The 18766-nt window shown below is 42.9% G+C and overlaps 2 long non-coding RNA genes across 4 annotated transcripts; one reads left to right on the plus strand and one right to left on the minus strand.

Annotated features, from left to right (window-relative positions):
- Positions 1 to 4796: 4796 nt before the first annotated feature.
- LOC140116814 (uncharacterized) lies at positions 4797 to 10302 on the plus strand. Its single transcript, XR_011852979.1, has 3 exons — positions 4797 to 4849; positions 6400 to 6488; positions 10110 to 10302. It is a non-coding gene; the product is annotated as an uncharacterized lncRNA (long non-coding RNA).
- A 3393-nt stretch (positions 10303 to 13695) lies between these two features.
- Positions 13696 to 18436, minus strand: LOC140116815 (uncharacterized). 3 transcript variants are annotated; one of them, XR_011852980.1, is made up of 3 exons: positions 18342 to 18436; positions 16885 to 16965; positions 13696 to 13900 (listed from the first exon to the last, which is right to left on the minus strand). It is a non-coding gene; the product is annotated as an uncharacterized lncRNA (long non-coding RNA). The 3 variants fall into 3 exon arrangements; XR_011852981.1 differs by having other exon boundaries at positions 16885 to 17041; positions 18342 to 18400; XR_011852982.1 differs by lacking the exon at positions 18342 to 18436 and adding an exon at positions 17297 to 17381 and having other exon boundaries at positions 16885 to 17041.
- Between the last annotated feature and the right edge of the window lie 330 nt (positions 18437 to 18766).

An 18766-nucleotide genomic window follows, 5' to 3' on the forward strand; every position in this document is an offset into this window, starting at 1 on the left:
TCCTCTAGGTGTAGAGGATGCCCCCTGTCTATGGTGATGGTAGAACCTCCTCTTCTCTAGGTGTAGGGGATGCCCCCTGTCTATGGTGATGGTAGAACCTCCTCTCCTCTAGGTGTAGAGGATGTCCCCTGTCTATGGTGATGGTAGAACCTCCTCTCCTCTAGGTGTAGAGGATGTCCCCTGTCTATGGTGATGGTAGAACCTCCTCTCCTCTAGGTGTAGAGGATGTCCCCTGTCTATGGTGATGGTATTTATTGCTTTACACAGCTTAGTATCATCTGCAAATATTGAAACTTGACTGTGTAAACCCACTACAAGGTCATTAATAAAAATATTAAAAAGAAGTGGCCCCAATACTGACCCCTGTGGCACTCCACTAGGAACCTCAACCCAATCTGAGAATGTGCCATTAATGACGACCCTCTGTTTTCTATCACTAAGCCAATTATTTACGCAAATACACAGATTTTCTCCTATTCCCAGCAGTCTCATTTTATATACCAACCCTTTATGTGGCACGGTGTCAAATGCCTTTGAAAAGTCCAGATATACATTCACAGCGTCCCCCAGATCCAGTCTTGAACTTACCTCCTCATAGAAACCAATCAGATTAGTCTGACAGGACCGATCTCTCATAAACCCATGCTGACGCCGGGTTATAAGGTTGTGCACAGTGAGATATTCCAGGATAGCATCTCTAACAAACCCCTCAAATATTTTCCCCACCACAGCAGTTAGACTCACGGGTCTGTAGTTTCCAGGATCGCTTTTTGATCCATTTTTGCATATTGGTACAACATTTGCTATGCGCCAGTCCTGTGGAACATAACCAGTCCTCAAATATTAAAAATAACGGTCTGTCTATCACGTTACATAGTTCATGCAGAACCCGGGGGTGTACGCCATCTGGCCCCGGTGATTTATCTATCTTAGTGGTTGCGAGGCGGCGCCGTACCTCTTCCTGGGTTAAACTGTTGACATTCCAAAAAGAATTTACATTATTCCTCATTGTGTCTCCCACCAGGGGATTTTCCTGGGTAAAGACAGTTGAGAAGGCGACATTCAGTAGATTGGCCCTTTCCTCATCTCCTTCCACCATGACCCCCATGTTATTTCTAAGGGGACTCACACTCTCTGTTTTTAGTTTCTTATCATTTATATACTTGAAAAATAATTTGGGATTATTTTTGCTCTCCCTGGCAATATTTCTATCAGTCTCTATTTTTGCGGCCTTTATCTGCTTTTTACAGGATTTATTTTTCTCTCTATAATCCTGTAATGCCTCATCGCTACCTTCACGTTTTAGCACCTTGAACGCCTTATCTTTCTCGCTTATTGCTTTCCTTACAAGACTAGTTAGCCACATTGGCTTTTTCTTGTTCCTTTTATGCTTTTTCCCATAAGGTATGTGTTTCTCACAGGACTTTTTCAGAATATATGAGAAAAAGTCCCATTTTTTGGGGGGGCTTTTGTCTTTGAGAACATTATCCCAGTGTATGCCTTTAAGGTCTTCCCTTAGTTGCTGAAAATTTGCCCTCCTGAAGTTTAGAGTGTTGGTTGCCCCTTCACCAACACTCTTAGTAAAGCATAATACAAAATCAATGATATTATGATCACTATTCCCCAGGTTCCCCCCAACCTGTAGTTTTGATACCCTATCAGGTCTGTTGGTAAGGATAAGGTCCAGCAGTGCCCCCCCTCTTGTTGGCTCCAGGACTAGTTGAGACAGGTAATTGTCTTTTGTTGTTGACAAGAACCTGCTGCCTTTGAAGGACCTGCAGGTTTCTGCCCCCCAGTCAATATCTGGGTAATTGAAGTCCCCCATGATAAGTACTTCCCCATGCTTTGAAGCCGCATCCATTTCACTTATCAACATTTCTTCTGCTGCCTCCATTATATTTGGAGCCTAATAACAAACCCCTAGTAATATTTTATTATTCTTTTTCCCTCCCCTTATCTCTACCCATAGGGACTCCAAATTTTCATTTGCGTCACCGATGTCATCTCGCAGGACAGACTTAAGGCAAAAATTCACATATAAACAAACCCCTCCCCCTTTTTTATTTAAAGATCATTTCTAAAAAGACTATAACCATCTATAGTAACAGCCCAGTCATAGCTACTGTCCAGCCATGTCTCGCTGATACCCACTATATCATATTTCCGCTCCAACATCAAGAGTTCCAGTTCCTCCATTTTGTTTGTGAGGCTTTTGGCATTTGTGTACATGCACTTTATATGGTTATCCCTGTCCGTATTCCTTTTGTCCTTATTCCCCAATCTCATTCCAGCCCCCCTTCCTCCCCCATGGACTATGACTCTTCCCAGCGCCCTATCTACACTGTCACTGTCTAGTTGCCCTCCCCCCAAGTCTCTAGTTTTAACACTCCTCCAACTTTCTAGCCCTCCCCATTGAGATGCAGCCCAGTAGTCCACAGAAAAGTCAGCCCAGTTCTCCAAAGCCCTCCTTCCTACACAAACTTTTGAGCCACTTATTTACCTACCTGATCTCCCACTGCCTTTCTGGTGTGGCACGTGGTACAGGTAGTATTTCGGAGAAAATTACCTTTGAGGTCCTTGCCCTGAGCTTATGGCCTAAATCCCTGAAATAATTTTTAAGGACCTTCCACCTACCTCTTACTTTGTCATTAGTGCCAATGTGGACCATGACCTCTGGTTCCTCACCAGCCCCTCTCAGTAATCTGTCAACCCGATCCGCAACATGCCGAACCCGGGCACCCGGCAAACAACACACTGTTTGGTATGCACGGTCTTTGTGACAGATTGCCCTGTGTGTTCCCCTAATAATCGAATCTCCCACTACCAGCACCTGTCTGACCTTGCCTGTGCTCCCATTACCATTCTTACTGGAGCAGATATTCCCCTGGTTGCTAGAGGCCACGTCTTACTGCAGCGTTGCTACCCCAGAGCTGAAATCCCCCTCATCCGCCAGCCTGGCAAACTTATTGGGGTGCACCAGATCAGGACTAGACTCCCTGCAACTCTTCCCTCTACCCTGCCTTTTACATGTTACCCAACTAGGCTTCCAGATGAGCAATTTTCACACATACCACACAGCAGTATTCCCCAGAGGCTTAACTAGAAGCTGATGGGCCCCAATGCAAAGTCTGTGCCAGGCCCCCAACTATAATGTATGGTTTATAGTAATTGTCTTTTCATATGGGAAAGTGACACCATAAGAGCCCCCTAAACCTCTTGGGCCCGGGTGCGACCACAATTTCTGCACCCCCTAAAGTTACGCCCCTGGTATTTCCCCTCGAATGGTTGTTTAAGGAAAGCCACATGGCACAGGATGTACACTGTGTAGCATTGCCACATGATGCACATGGTTAGCAACAAACAGAAAAAAAGGTGGCACAATGGGTGCAAACTAAAGTGGGCCTAAGTCAAACCCCAAAATAATCAATCTTCAAGCAGTACAAACAGTGTTTCAAGATGGGTTTATATTTCATCATTGGTGACATAAGCATTGAAGTGATTGTATAAAACACTAAGAATCCATTATATTACAGTGCATCAATATATATAATTATTTATTTATAAGCACAGAACTTGCCAAATAAAGTGCAGTGCAATTATTGGAAGGCACATGAAAAAATCTAAAATTTTAAGGTGTATCTATCTATCTATCTATCTATCTTTATATCATCTATCTATCAATATCTATCTATCTATCTAAAACTTCCTTACCGGACATGAGGGGACAGCTTGAAGACTTTGAGAGTCTCTCCTGCTCTTTCCTTCTGTGGAGTGTTAGGTGATTGGGAAGGGGGGGCTGTGACCAAGAGCTGCAGCTTGTGTCTGTGTGGATTATTTGTTTATATACAAGTGTAGGGGAAGCTGAGGGAGAGATAAGTGTAGTTGTTTTGTTAGTACATTAGTTAGGGCTTGTGGCAGCACATGAATTAGTGCTGGAGCACTGAGCTATGAGGTAAACAGCTGAGAGCAGGGAGAGGAGAGAGGAGGGGGGGGGGTGTCCCATTCTCCATCTGTAATCAACTCCTCATTAAAGGCCGGATGTGCCTAGCAACAGCTGAGAGATCACTGGTAACAGGGGGAAGTCTGCAGAATACAAGAGGAAGGAGCAGGTTTCAGTTAACTAATCCAATTGCAAAAGGGCTTAAAATTACCTGCACTACAACATATCAAAAGTTTTTTTAAATGACGGTTACTCTTTAAGTATTTCATTCACCCAAGTTACGTGGTGTAACATGACTTCTGCGTTAGCACCCCAGCGTTGAAGCCCTTAAATAGCATTTGCAATTATTTTCCCCTTCACATTTGCTCTCTACCAGTGGGCGTCGAGTGACACAAAAGGGGGCGCAGCCAGCAGGTGAGCAGGCTGGTGTGGGACTTTCCAATTTTTCGCATGTAGGACCTGGTATAAAAAAAAAAAACATGAGGCAGGCACATCCTGGATACATCAAGAAGCCTAAGCCTCTTGCTTTATCTGGCTGCGGCAGAGGAGTGACGGGGCTATCATGTGCCAGTGTATGATAAATAACCACCAATATCTTACAATAGATGACTGGCTCATGATAAATGTCATGAGATTTGGAAAATTTTAACACAAAACAATATTTGTATGTACTCAGCTACTAAAATCTGCAGGTAATTATACATCATGAGACGCACAAACCATCTATGTACATGAGAGCGGAGATCACAAGGATCAGGTCTGGTGCTTAGTCTCTGGTGATGACTTCTGAAGCTCCTCCCCCAAGCTGAGCCCCGCCCCCAAGCTACTGGTATAATAACCCCCATCCCAAGAAGTGATCTGTACTGAGGTGTCCTGTCCTCCTGTGTGCTGCACTTTCTCTATCACAAGGTAAGAAATAGTATTTCTTTATTTCTATTTTCTTTCTATTACTTTTAGGAAGTTCTTAATTTTATTTGATGTGACTTTGCGAAGAATATATTATACACCAATAACGTTTTGTGACCAGGGATCATTGGTACCAAAATGTCCAGGCAGCATTTTTGCACTTTTGTTGGCTGGAGGGGGCAAAAAAACAGCGACGGCACATAGAAAAGAATCTCATTTGTGTCTCATTAGTATTGTGTTTCTAGGTGCCAAGAACTGGATGTATCCCCTGTTAAAGTCAGGAATGGGGAGCTGTATATAAAAATCAGTGGATACCTCAAGTTCTGTGGCACCTGTGAACACAATCCAGAAGACCTGTATCAAAAATTACAGTTGGCCACTCTCACAATGTCTATACACTTTCTATATGCACTCGGTATGTGCTTTTAGGACCTATGGCATATAGCAGTTGTGAAGGGCTTAGATACAGTATATACATATTTACATGTAATATTTGTATCATGTTTAATTTATTTTTAGGCTTATACTTTTTAGAATGTGGCATTTATTTAGTTTTTCTTATTTTGGATACAATAAAGAAAGCAAAAAACATAAATGCGCCAGCGTATGATAGTAACCCCATGTCCCCTCTGGTACAGAATATATCAAGATGCTTCAGCCTCTTGATATGTATCAGGCAACTTGGGTGCACTCACCGGGCCTCTAGTGCACCCGGCACGTTTCTACACAAGGTCCAGCCTGGAAAATAAATAAGATATAGTCTGCACCTGGTACCGGCTATGGGCAGTGTTCGGGACACACTGCCTCCTCCCTGCCCAAGTGTCATAGAGGGGAAAATCATCAGAATTCCCAGCCCTGGATCGGGCTTGCCCAAGTCATGTCTTCTATACAATAAATCAAGCATAGATGTGATAGACCCCCCCTCAACAAATGTTTTGAGAAGCATTCCGAAATTTAGGTTATTTCGCCAATTTCTTGACTATTTTATGAAAACCGCTCTAGTTTTAAAACTAGACCATGTTGGTTGTAGATCGGGTTGTAACTGCCAGAGTTTTTTCACTAGTCTTTGCCGGAACCCAAGCGAGACTGTTGTAAATGTGTGAAAGGATCTCTGTTATTTTTTAGGAGCCCAGTCTAACCGTGCTGTGTATTATATCGAGTATTAGGCTACATTCACGATAACATTTGCTCGCCCAGGCATAACCTGTGTCAGCACACATGTTGGCGCGCTAGAGAGGAGGAGAGATGAGCTCTACTCACACCTCCCCACTTCATATGAAACAGTGCTGCATGGCCGCAAACAAGGGGAAAGATAGAGCATGCTCTATGTCTTCACTGTGTACGGTATGGTGGGGTGCCACACGAGTCTGGCACAATAACGCTGCCGGGTCACCATAGACGTCTATCGGGATGGATGAATCCGTGTGTGAATGAGGCATAAAACAGTAAAAACAGACATATCACAAATGCAGTGAAATCTTTTACATTGTTGATACTTTTTAATCAAGAACAAGTAATATTATGTGACTCACCAAGATTAACATTTTTGACAGATTTTGACTTGAGGCATGACTTTCCTGAAGAATTCACTGTTCTTTGTACTTTTCCTTGGATTTGTCTCCCTTTCCATCTGTAAAGAGGAGTAAGTATGTGTATATGTTGTACAGTTCATTAATGAGATATTTCTATGGCTAGGATGACTGTGATTGGTGTTGGTCCAACTACTAGGACATCCAACAATCGTGACAATGAAGGGCCAGCACTGCTGATATAAGTGAGGGGGAATAGGAGACACATTCGTCCCCATTGGGCTGTTCTGTGTCTGTCAAGACAGAACAAAAATGTGCCCCAGAAGGGTCATGTTATGTTAGTGCTTAGTTGGACTGTGCGCCACAATTCTGTACCCCGAACAAAGTGCACCAGAAAAAAAATGGCGCAATCTGCCAGAGCAGTGCAGGGGTGAACTTGTTCTGGTTTCCCCAATCAAAGAATAAAATATACTCCCCTTTTGCCTTGGATATCATCATTTAGTGTAAATTAATTGGTAAAAAATGTTCAACAAGATGATCGGGGTCATGGTGGTATGGTCACAATCGTCTGATCATTATGCCTTGATTTCTTTTAGGCTCCAAATTCAGTGTAGGGGTACAGTTTGGGTAGTTTGGCCGAATGACAGGTCCTTCTAAAGATTCTATGACAAAGGCAAAAACAGAATTTAAAACTACTGCAAATCCACTGCTCAAAAAAATAAAGGGAACACTCAAATGACACCTCCTAGATCTGAATGAATGAAATATTCTCATTGAATACTTTGTTCAAAAATTGAATATGCTGACAACAAAATCACAAAAAAATCATCAATGGAAATTTAATAACCATTTGAAACCTGGATTTTGAGTCAACTCCAAAATTAAAGTGGAAAAACACACTACAGGCTGATCCAACTTTGATGTAATGTCCATAAAAGAAGACAAAATAAGGGTTATTATTGTGTGTGGCCTCCACCTGCCTGTATGACCTCAGTACAACGCCTCAGCATGCTCCTGATGAGGCTCAGTATTGTGTGTGGCCTCCACCTGCCTGTATGACCTCCCTACAACACCTTGGCATGCTCCTGATGAGGCTCAGTATTGTGTGTGGCCTCCACGTGCCTGTATGACCTCAGTACAACGCCTCAGCATGCTCCTGATGAGGCTCAGTATTGTGTGTGGCCTCCACCTGCCTGTATGACCTCCCTACAACACCTTGGCATGCTCCTGATGAGGCTCAGTATTGTGTGTGGCCTCCACGTGCCTGTATGACCTCAGTACAACGCCTCAGCATGCTCCTGATGAGGCTTAGTATTGTGTGTGGCCTCCACATGTCTGTATGACCTCCCTACAACACCTTGGCATACTCCTGATGAGGCTCAGTATTGTGTGTGGCCTCCACCTGCCTGTATGACCTTACTACAACACCTTGGCACGCTCCTGACGAGGCTCAGTATTGTGTGTGGCCTCCACATGCCTTTATGATCTCCCTACAACACCTTGGCATACTCCTGATGAGGCTCAGTATAGTGTGTGGCCTCCATGTGCTTGTATGACCTCCCTACATGAAAACCCACACGAGTTGTTTAGGTAGTGCAGCTCATCCAAGATGGCACAATATGTGGTAAGAAGGTTTTCTGTCGGTCAGTGTAGTGTCAAGAGGCTTGCCGGGGCTATCAAGAGACAGGCCAGTACACCAAGAGATGTGGAGGGGGCCGTAGGAGAGCAACAAACCAGCATCAGGACCACTATCTCTGCCTTTGTGCAAGGAGGAACAGGAGTAGCACTGCCAGAGCCCTGCAAAATGATATCCAGCAGCCCCTGATTCCAACCAGTTTAATTATGTACAGTAACCCAGCAAGCCCAGCCCCTGAGTTCAATTAATATCCATCCCTCAAAAACAGCCCCTAAAGCTTCCCACGCCCCTTTTAATGCTGGGCACCATATTTAATCACCCCTTGTTTAGTAATATACAAACTCCCATATGCCCTTCCCAATTTAGTTAAGAATGGGCCCTAATATTTACATCACCTTCCCCTTTTTAGTATATTCAGCCTCCTGAAGAATATATTATTAAGAATGTGCACAGCTAAAAAAATAATAAGACAGTCACTTACCTCCTCCCAAGTCACGGTCATCTCCTTAGCGGCACTGCTCATGGTTGCCTGTGTCCTTCAGAACAACAGAGCAATGCAGACAAATGAGCCTGTGCTGCTTTGCTCCGCTCTACCACTTGCATCTGTGATGTACGGACACAGATGCAAGTATTAGTACAAGAACAGTACAGACTTGCCAGTGGCCTAAATCATCCACATTGTCAACAGCTGTTATGCCGCCCCCATCAGGGCTCTGCATCTGCCGCCTGAGGTGGGAGTTTCTTCCCTTCTCATGGGAGATACAGCCCTGATGCGGAGGATCTTCATTTCACCCAGCACTAAACATCATAAAAAGTAAGTGCGCCAGTGTGATAAGTGTGTATGTGTAATATGACTGCTGTATGTGTTTAATTTCTGCTGTTCGGTGTGTAAATGTTCATGCCTGTATATTGTTATGTCTCTTTTTACATAACGTGATGTTTTATATTCTAAAGTGCATTTCTGTCCAACAGCAATACAAATAAAGCAGATTTCGTTCATTTTCTGCAGTTGCCATGTGGCCGGCCTGGCTTCAAGGCTGCAGTCACATGGTTTACATACATTGCAAATGCATTGGAAAGATCCAATCATTTATCCAAAGCCCAAACCCACAATAACGACAACAGTTTATACTTCCCTCATTCTGGAAATCTCGTCACCAGCACAGAGGATCAGTGATACCGGCCTAGTACAACCCGGCATCACTGCGCATGTGGCGTAGGCACAGTACATGCACAATATGGGTGTAATATGCCAGGAGATGAGAATATTATATCTCTATGCAAGTAAAAAGTCTTTTTATTTTATATGGTCAGATAAATCATGGGGTAATTTAGGACACTAAGTCAAGAGTTTTTAAGGACCTGTAGTTGGTTTAGTGTCCCAAGTTGCCCTGCCAGGTGTAAGTACTGTTAGTGGTTATGTCCTCCTCCATGTTAACATTATTGGGGCAGATTTACTTACCCGGTCCATTCGCGATCCAGCGGCGCATTCTCTGCGGTGGATTCGGGTCCGGCCGGGATTCATTAAGGTAGTTCCTCCGCTGTCCACCAGGTGGCGCTGCTGCGCTGAAGTCCGCTGGAATGCCTCGAAATACACCGGCCTATCCAGGATGAAGGTGAGTGAAATTTTCGCTACACAATTTTTTTTTTCAATGCGGCGGGTTTTCCGAATCCGTCGGGTTTTCGTTCAGCCACGCCCCCCAATATCCATCGCGTGCATGCCGGCGCCGATGCGCCAAAATCCGATCGCGTGCGCCAAAACCCCAGGGCAATGCAGGGAAAATCGGCGCAAATCGGAAATGTTCGGGTAACACGTCGGGAAAACGCGAATCGGGCCCTTAGAAAATGACCCCCATTGTTTCCATATGGTGAATGACATTAGTTTTTAGAACTAGTGCAGTATTTTTTTTTCAATTATAGACGCAATCGTATAGATGAAATACTCTACAGAATTTCCGTAGTTGGGGTTACAGGTATAATTTTGCCCTAATGTGGCCAAAAACCGAGGGGAGACCATCAATGCTCCATTACTGGATCACAGGGGAAAGAAGAACAAATAGAATGTCAATAGATTTATACTTTCCTCCTGCCTTCACAGTAAACGGCAAGATGACGAAGAGCACGAAGAGGAACGGGAAGTAGAAGGAGATCACAACAGAACAAGGAGAACATTTCACATTCTAGCGCAAATTATGTGTATGTTTGGAAAATCACCTGAAGAACAGAAAAAATGTCAAGTGTCACCAAATATTCCATTCATTCCCTAAGAACATTAAAGCAGATATAACTAATATTATGGTCTGTATTTCTTGTATATCATAAACCCTATGTAGAGATGCTGCCACGGAATGTAAGGTGGGGGGGTTGAGGGCAAATTAAATAAAGAAATGTCAAATTTAACAAAATAAGATAGATAAGATTTTTTTTTACATAAAATGGTTGTGTTTTGGAGGACTTTGGGGAGATATACTGTATACTCATTTCCAAGACAACTGGGACAACATCAATGCAGACCTGAAGCTTCAGCGATGTGAATATGGCAAGATTTGCACATCCTTAGTTTTGAGAAATGACTGCCTGCATATCCTATTCCCCAAAACCCAGATAGGCCCACCCAAATGTCACCTTTAACTCAGCCAGAAAAAACCACAGACACGTTTGACCTTTAACTTTGTGGTATGACGACTAGAGAGTCGGCCACAGCTTTATTTAGCTTATAACAAATAACTTCTACTCGCAGATTAAATATAACAGATAAACCCCGGGCACCTGTGATCCCGCCTTTCAGAGGGCATGTGGGTCACAAACCCGATAAAACCCGCCAGCTGTGACATTAGATATAATTACAAAAGGGTGGGAAGATTCGCAGGAAAGAGGGTGAGTTCACACTTGCAGCCTGCTTTTATCACTTTAGCCCGCCCCTTAATACCACCCACACCTGTAGCCCACCCCCAGTCACGTAGCCCATGTACCCGGGGGATAAACAAACTTTTCTTAAAGGGGCCATGCTGCACCTGCTAAAACCTTGCTAGCTTTCACGCCTGAGCTTGCAGGAAGTCATTAGCCCCACGGCTAAGCGCCTACGGGCTCTCAAAACTTATTGAGAATTATATTACATATTTGGCAACTGTTCTGAATAGATGAGAGACTTCCCAGGGTCCTGGTTGTTCTGATGGTAGGGTGGGGGGGAGGGGGGAGGCGATGCGCCACAATCCGATCGCGTGCGCCAAAATCCCGGGGCAATTCAGGGGAAATCGCCGCAAATCGGAAATATTCGGGTAACACGTCGGGAAAACGCGAATCGGGCCCTTAGTAAAAGACCCCCATTGAGTATCTTTCATACAGTCAAATGATTAGAGTTTGGAGAATAGATGGCCTGAAAAGTAATCTGAAGGGGGCACCCACCCAGAATTAGTGGAGAGACATAAACAGAAAGCCAGAAGTTAGGATAGAACATCTCTTATGTCTAAAAAGTAATACCTTTTGTTATGACTTATGGTCCTCACAGTAAGGCTATATTCACACTGCCGTTGCCCTCCCGTACCGTACCGTAGCGGGCAACGGCAGTGCACGGGGAGAGGAGGAGGATGTGAGAGCAGCTCACCCCCGCCCCTCTCCATAGGGATACATGGCGCAAGGCGCCGCACTACGGGTAAAGAGCGGTACTGAGCGGTACAGTGCCGCACGTGTGCTGCACCGTACCGCTCCCGCAGGGCGCCGTGCGCCCATTGCCGTCTATGGAGGACGTATATCGGCCGTAGTGTGTGTATCCTTAGTGTGTAAACATTGGTCTACATTTGCTGGTTATCATGATAACTCTGATGAAGGATTAGGTAATACAGTACACATTACCCACAAGGCACCGCCTTATCTGAATAACATAGTGGACTCTCTGTAAAGTTTAGGATTCAGAGGAAGACAAGCTGTAATTTACTCTGTGGGGGAAAGCAAGAAACTGACTCTTCCACAGACCTGACGGCACTGACAGCCTTCAAAAAGTTCCATCCAAAACAACACAAAGAGCCATAAAAATCATATAACTTGTCCAAACAATATCCATATAATAGTTAAAGATTCATGGTTCATCCCAGCCCAAGGACATATCTGGGTGTTAGTTTGTTCTGGCGGTACTGGAAAATGAGATCTACAGAACTACCGTATTCATGGGAGTAGGAAATGGTCAGGTATGCTCTCTCCTATTGAAATGTTTTCCTAGAGCCTTCCGATGGGTGTGAAGGGGTGCGTCAGGTCACCCCTCCTGTACATGGTCTTTGCATGGGGAAATTATTTACCATCACTTTGAAAGCAGGAAGTACCTTCACGTGTGATCTAACCTCTTGACCCGCTGAGTTGGTTATACGTTGTGAGAAAGTGAGAGGTGTCATTTGGGAGAACCACTATCTGTCTTACAGGCAGATAAAAAGTATATGGTAAAAGCCCTGGATTTGTCTGCAGTAACCCAAGGGTTAATGCAGACATATAGAAGGCAGGAGAAGTCTCTTTGGTCCATGTTGGCCTCGCTAACATGGACACATTGGTAATGTCCGTACTGGGCCTGCTTATTATGGAGTAGGGGTAGGCTGGTAGTGGGACTCCTACTCCACCCGGGCTTCGGTCCTGGGCTTTTGTATAGCCCACAGGTGCAGATCACAGGGGTGTGTCACAGGGGCGGGTCACAGGGGCGGGTCACAGGTGCAGGGTCACAGGGGCGTGTCATAGGGGCGGGTCACAGGGGCGGGTCACAGGGGTGGGTCACAGGTGCGGGTCACAGGGGCGGGTCACAGGGGCGGGTCACACATCTCGTTAGAGCCTGATTTAGTCAGCAGGCCACAAGCAGTACGAGAGGCACTACCTGGAGAGCTGAAGGCTGGACCGTGCTCACACAGCAAAGTTAACTGAGTGTCTCCTGTACTACTGCTGGCCAAGAGCGTGTGCCAGGCAGCCTGGTACATGTATAGTTAGAGGCTGTTATTGTATTAGGCAGTGCCCAGCCGGGCAGGGTTTATTTTGTATTTTGTATGTGCCTAAGCCAAGGCTGAATTTGTGTTTTTTGACAAAGAAGTGTGAATAAACCCTTGATTTTTGGACTTTAAATCTGCGTGTGTCCCTGCTTCCTGCACTGCTACAAAGCATCTACCAGAGCAATTCCCCACAACGTGTAGTACTTTTCTTGTCGATGTTCTCTGTTAAACTTTATATATATATATTGTTCTGTCTACTGTGCCCTTGAGGCAATTAAATATAAAATTCAACCTGCATCCCAGTCTATGAAATAATCCAGCAGACAGATGCTCCACAGTGAATTATTTGCCTGATCAGCATCTGGCGCTCACAGAACGCACTCGGCTTCATGGCAGTTGGACAAAAATGATCAAAAGTTAAAAAAAAACCTCCTTTACCAAAAAATGAGTACATGAGCCCCATGGTCTTCCCTGCTTGTGCTAAACTAAGGCTGCTGCAGTGTCTCAGTGGCCCCCCAGACCACAAGGGAAAATGATCTGCAGAAAGTCCAACCTGTTTTGCGCGGGCTCTGGTGAACCGGGTGCCCTTAGACTCCGGGTCCCGGGTGTCGGCTTTTGTCATGGTCTAGGGGGTCCTGGGTGTCCCGGGTGTCGGTGGTCTAGGGGGTTCACTACCCCTGAAGCCTGACAATACAAGGAATACAGACAATAATATGCGTTATATCTGCTTTAATGTGTTTAGGGCATAACTGATCCTTATAGTCATGAAAATTATTATTTTTTCTCGGGAAGACAAGTTTCTATGTCTTGATAACCTTTTCCAAACATACAGTTGTATAAGTCTTCAGCTGTGTGTACCCGCTTCTCTCTGTGCAGCGCTCCCTCTACTTCACGCTCCTCTTCACGTTCTTCTTTATCTTGTCGTTTACTGTGAAGGCAGAAGGAAAGAATAAATCCAGTGAAACTTTTATTTGCAATTTATTTTTTACATTTAAGAATTTCTCTTCCTTCCTCTTCTCCGGCTGCTGATGGGAGGACAGAGATCTCTGGAGCCGGATCTGGTGTCAGCAGAGATAATATTACAAATGACAGTCACTAGGGGAGTCATTTTTATTATTTTATATACAGTATTTTTCGGACTATAAGGCGCACCGGAGTATAAGGCGCACCATCAATAAATTCCTGCTAAAACGTCTAGGTTCATATATAAGGCTCACCGGATTATAAGGCGCACCTGATTATAAGGATGAATGACCAGCAGGTGGCAGACCTGTGCACAGTACAAGGCAGCTGTTGTCTGTAAGTACGGTTCATATATAAGGCGCACTGGATTATAAGGAGCACCTGATTATAAGGGTGAATGACCAGCAGGTGGCAGACCTGTGCACAGTTCAAGGCAGCTGTTGTCTATAAGTGTGGTTCGTCTATAAGGCGCACTGGACTATAAGGCGCACCTTTGATTTCTGAGAAAATCAAAGGATTTTTTTTGTGCGCCTTATAGTCCGAAAAATACAGTAAATTTTATTACATATTTAGCACATAAAAAATGTCATATGCACAAAAGAAAATTACAATATACAATCATCATAAAAACATCCTAATGCATTATCCCACCTATAGAGCGTAACCCAACCCCAGAGGAGACCACACCAAAGCGCCTATAGTTGTTTATAACCTATATTAACTCCAGTATGCCTATGTTCATCCCATCTAGTCTTTTTTTTACCAAATTTTCCCATTTTGCAGCATTGGGTCCTGGGTTCAAGTCCCATCCAGGTCAACATCTGTAAAGAGTTTGTATGTTCTTTCCGTGTTTGTGTGGGTTTCCTCCGGGTTCTCCGGTTTCCTCCCACACTCCAAAACATACTAGTAGGGTGAATAGATTGTGAGGCCCATTGGGGACAGGGACTGATTTGGGAAGCTCTGTGCAGCGCTGCGGAATCTGTGAGCGCTATATAAATAAAGGATTATTATTATAATTACTATGGAAGGATCTTGAGATGATTTACAGTTCTTAATTCTCACTATCCCTGCCAAAAAGCACAATTTTTAAAATTAATTTATATTTCGTAATTGGAGAGAATAAAATCTGAAATGAGCCAAGCACGGCCGCTGTATCATCAGACGATTTAATCTTTAATTGCGTCTCAATTGTGCAAATCTATTAAGAGATGAAAGTCCAACAATGTAGCTCATTAACACCTTCAGGACACGGACATTTTTTAGGTTCATTTCCTGCTCAAATTCCAAACGATATAACTTTTTTGATTTTTTTCATCTGAATTGGGCATATAAGGGCTTGTTTTTTGCGGGAAGATTTGTATTTTGCAATGGGTTTATTTTTATGGTTAAAATAGCATGAGGATTCAAGTTTATTAACTCTTTCCTGCAAGTGTAGTAATTTAAACATTTACTCAGTTCACCATACAGTACAATAAACATGATATAATTGGTCTATAGGGAAGTACAATTACAGAGACACCAAACATGTACAGGTTTTCTTATATTTTACTACTTTAGCAAATAAAACTCCTTTTTAAGGGAACCACATTTGCCTATGGGTCGCCATATTCTGAGAGCTATAACTTTTTTATTTCTCAATCAAAAGAGAGTTATTAGGGCTTGTTTATTGCGGGAAAAGGTATCGGTTAGATTGGTGCTATTATAGGGTACATCTGACTTTTTGATCACTTTCTATTACAGTATTTTTCAGACTATAAGGCGCACCGGATTATAAGGCGCACCATCAATAAATTCATGCTAATACGTCTAAGTTCATATATAAGGCACACCTGATTATAAGGATGAATGACCAGCAGGTGGCAGACCTGTGCACAGTTCAAGGCAGCTGTTTTCTGTAAGTACGGTTCACATATTAGGCACACTGGACTATAAGGCGCAACTTTGATTTCTGAGATTTTTTGGAGGTAGGAAGCACTAAAATTGCAATTTTTAGTTTGTTTTTGATTTTTTTCTACCCCTGACAATACGGGTATAATAATCTAAAAGATGCTTGGCACGTGACTATATCAATTTTGTGTTTATGTTTTTTTAAATTATTTATATATAGGTATATATAGGGAAATGGGAGGTGATTTTTTTAGTAGGCCACCAGGAGGAGCTGTACAGGAGCACAAAGGTAGAGGCTGAGGAGTGAGCAGTAACATGTTGTTTTTTTAAATTCATCCAAACCAAAGCCCAACCCCTGTGACTACACAGAGGATTCTGTTAGGGTGCAAGGTAAGTTATAACACACAATTATGTAAAATGCAAATGCTTAGAGAAAGCAGAAAGGCAGATGTGCACTGCAGCTATAATAAACTTCTGTAACCTGTCTTTAATGAAAAAGACCCTGATGACAGGTTCCCTTTAAGAAAGTTGTGGGGCGTAATGACCATCTTATCCAATGCCACCCTAGATAAAACTAGTAAACTGGTGGTAGATGTCCTTTAAGATAGAAGAGATAGAACCCGCTAGAAGAGTCATATTTCTCCCATTTGGACCAATTTGATTCAAAGGTTTTACGGTGCCCTTGGTTGCGACCCAACATCTGCCCCATCTGATAACGGAATCTAATTTTAACAATAGTAGGAGAGTTTATTTGTTATTACTGTTAAGACATGCACAATTATAGTTATGTCTTGATTTGTTAAATGTTCCAGGTTAAGGTGGGGCAACTTCTGGTCCCCAGGGGGTCTGGGTTTTGGTTATATTCTTCAGAAGGTTGAGTATTTGGAACCAAAAATTCTGTATGTGTGAAGAAGTCCACCATACGTGCCGAGGGTGCTATTTTACGTTTTACACCTCCAACATGTGAAGTATCAGGGTATATTTTTGAGAGTCGGGATGGGGTGTAGCAATAGAAATATCCCTTTAATTATTTTAACATATCCAACATATACAGATACTTACTCCTCAGCACAGATGGAAAGGGAGACAAATCCAAGGAAAAGTATCAGGAAAAGGGATTTCTTCGGGAAAGTCATGTCTGATCTATCAGAAATATTAATATTGGTGAGTCACAGAATATTGCACGCCTTTGCTCTCCACGTCTGTTTTTACTGTTTTTCTGTGTAGAAATTAAAACATGTATTAAATAGTGGGTTTAGATGGGGCTCATAAAACACAAAAATCTTACCAAATGTCATCATGTCCCATCATATTCTATATAACATAACCATCAATGTTATTTAGGTGTAAAAAGGCATCTAGACCCTTCTTGAAGCTCTCTGCTGCCCCTGCTGTGACCAGCGCCTGAGCTCGGCTATTCCACAGATTTACAGTTCTCGCAGTAAAAAAGTCCAGTCGCCTCTGGTGATTAAACCTTGTTTTCTCCAGACGGAGACAGTGCCCCCTCGTCTTTTGACTTGAGAGATACGCAGAACTTTGCTGTAGAATCACAAATCGTCTCACACCGATGTCTGATGTCATACACTGATGTCACTGTGACAGTAATATTCTGCAAATCCACATTGTGTGCAGGGACTCTGAGGTTGGCATCTTACTGTAATGCAGACCCTGCAGACCGGTATTATATACTTCGATCCATATACAGGTGATCCCCTACTTAAGAACACCTGACTTACAGACAAACCCTAGTTACAAACGGACCTCTGGATGTTGGTAATTTACTATCCTTTAGCCATAGACTATAATAAAGAGCTATAATAGTTAAAGGTGTCTGAAATCAAGCTTTATTGTTAAACCTGGTGAAAATACAACATTTTTAAAATCCAATTGTCACAGGAACCAAAATAATTTTGTCTAGATCTACAATTATAAAATAAACAGTTTTGACTTACATACAAATTCAACTTGAGAACAAACCTCCAGAACCGATCCTGTATGTATTTGTCATTCTGTTACTGTGACAATATATTCACTTATTTATTTGATCCTTGTATTTATTTTTCTATTGATCCATTTACCTAAATGACTGATCCTTTTACCACTTACCTGTATCACGGTTACATTACTATGATTATTTATTGCTTTTTAAATGCTTTTAACCATTATGACCCACATATATCTGTGATTTTAGTCCTTTTGAATAGTCCAATGTTTCATTGATTGATTTCGGTTTTGTGTTTTTGTGCCACTATGTGGCTCTGATGAAGACCCCAATGAAGTGTTAAAACGTATAGTCCGAACAGGATTTTGTGGCGAGTTGCCACGTGGCCAGTTCTTAAGTGCTGGCACCCGATTACTTATTTTTTTAACAGTCTCGTTAAGAAACGTTTTTCCTCTAAGAGCAATTATAGCTAAGAGCCGGGGGCTACAACTAGTTCTACAGAAAGATGTAAGTTTTGTCAAATCAAAAACAGTAAAAAAAAACACAACATAAAAGTAAAAGAAATATTATCTCCTACCTTGTGATAGAGAAGGTGCACAACACAGGAGGACAGGATGCCACAGGATACATTAGTTCCTGGGATGTGGGTTCATACAAGTAACTTAGGGGATGGGATTCAATTTAATAGATGAATTTCATTGGTTAACATCAGAGACTAATCACCAGACCTGATCCTTGTGATCTCCGCTCTCATGTACAAAGATGTTTGGTGGGTCTCATGATGTAAAATACAAATATTTTGCTCTGCAATTTGCCAAATCATGTGCCATTTGTTATGAGTCAGTTCTTCTATTGTAAGATACAGAGACCAGTATAATAATTCCTTTATTTATATAGCGCACACAGATTACGCAGCGCTGCACAAAGCATTTCAAATTGGTCCCTGTCCCCATGGGGCTCACAATCTAAACAACCTACCAGTATGTTTTTTTTTTTTTTTTT

This window comes from Engystomops pustulosus, chromosome 2, assembly GCF_040894005.1.
Source record: "Engystomops pustulosus chromosome 2, aEngPut4.maternal, whole genome shotgun sequence".
Lineage (NCBI taxonomy): Eukaryota > Metazoa > Chordata > Amphibia > Anura > Leptodactylidae > Engystomops > Engystomops pustulosus.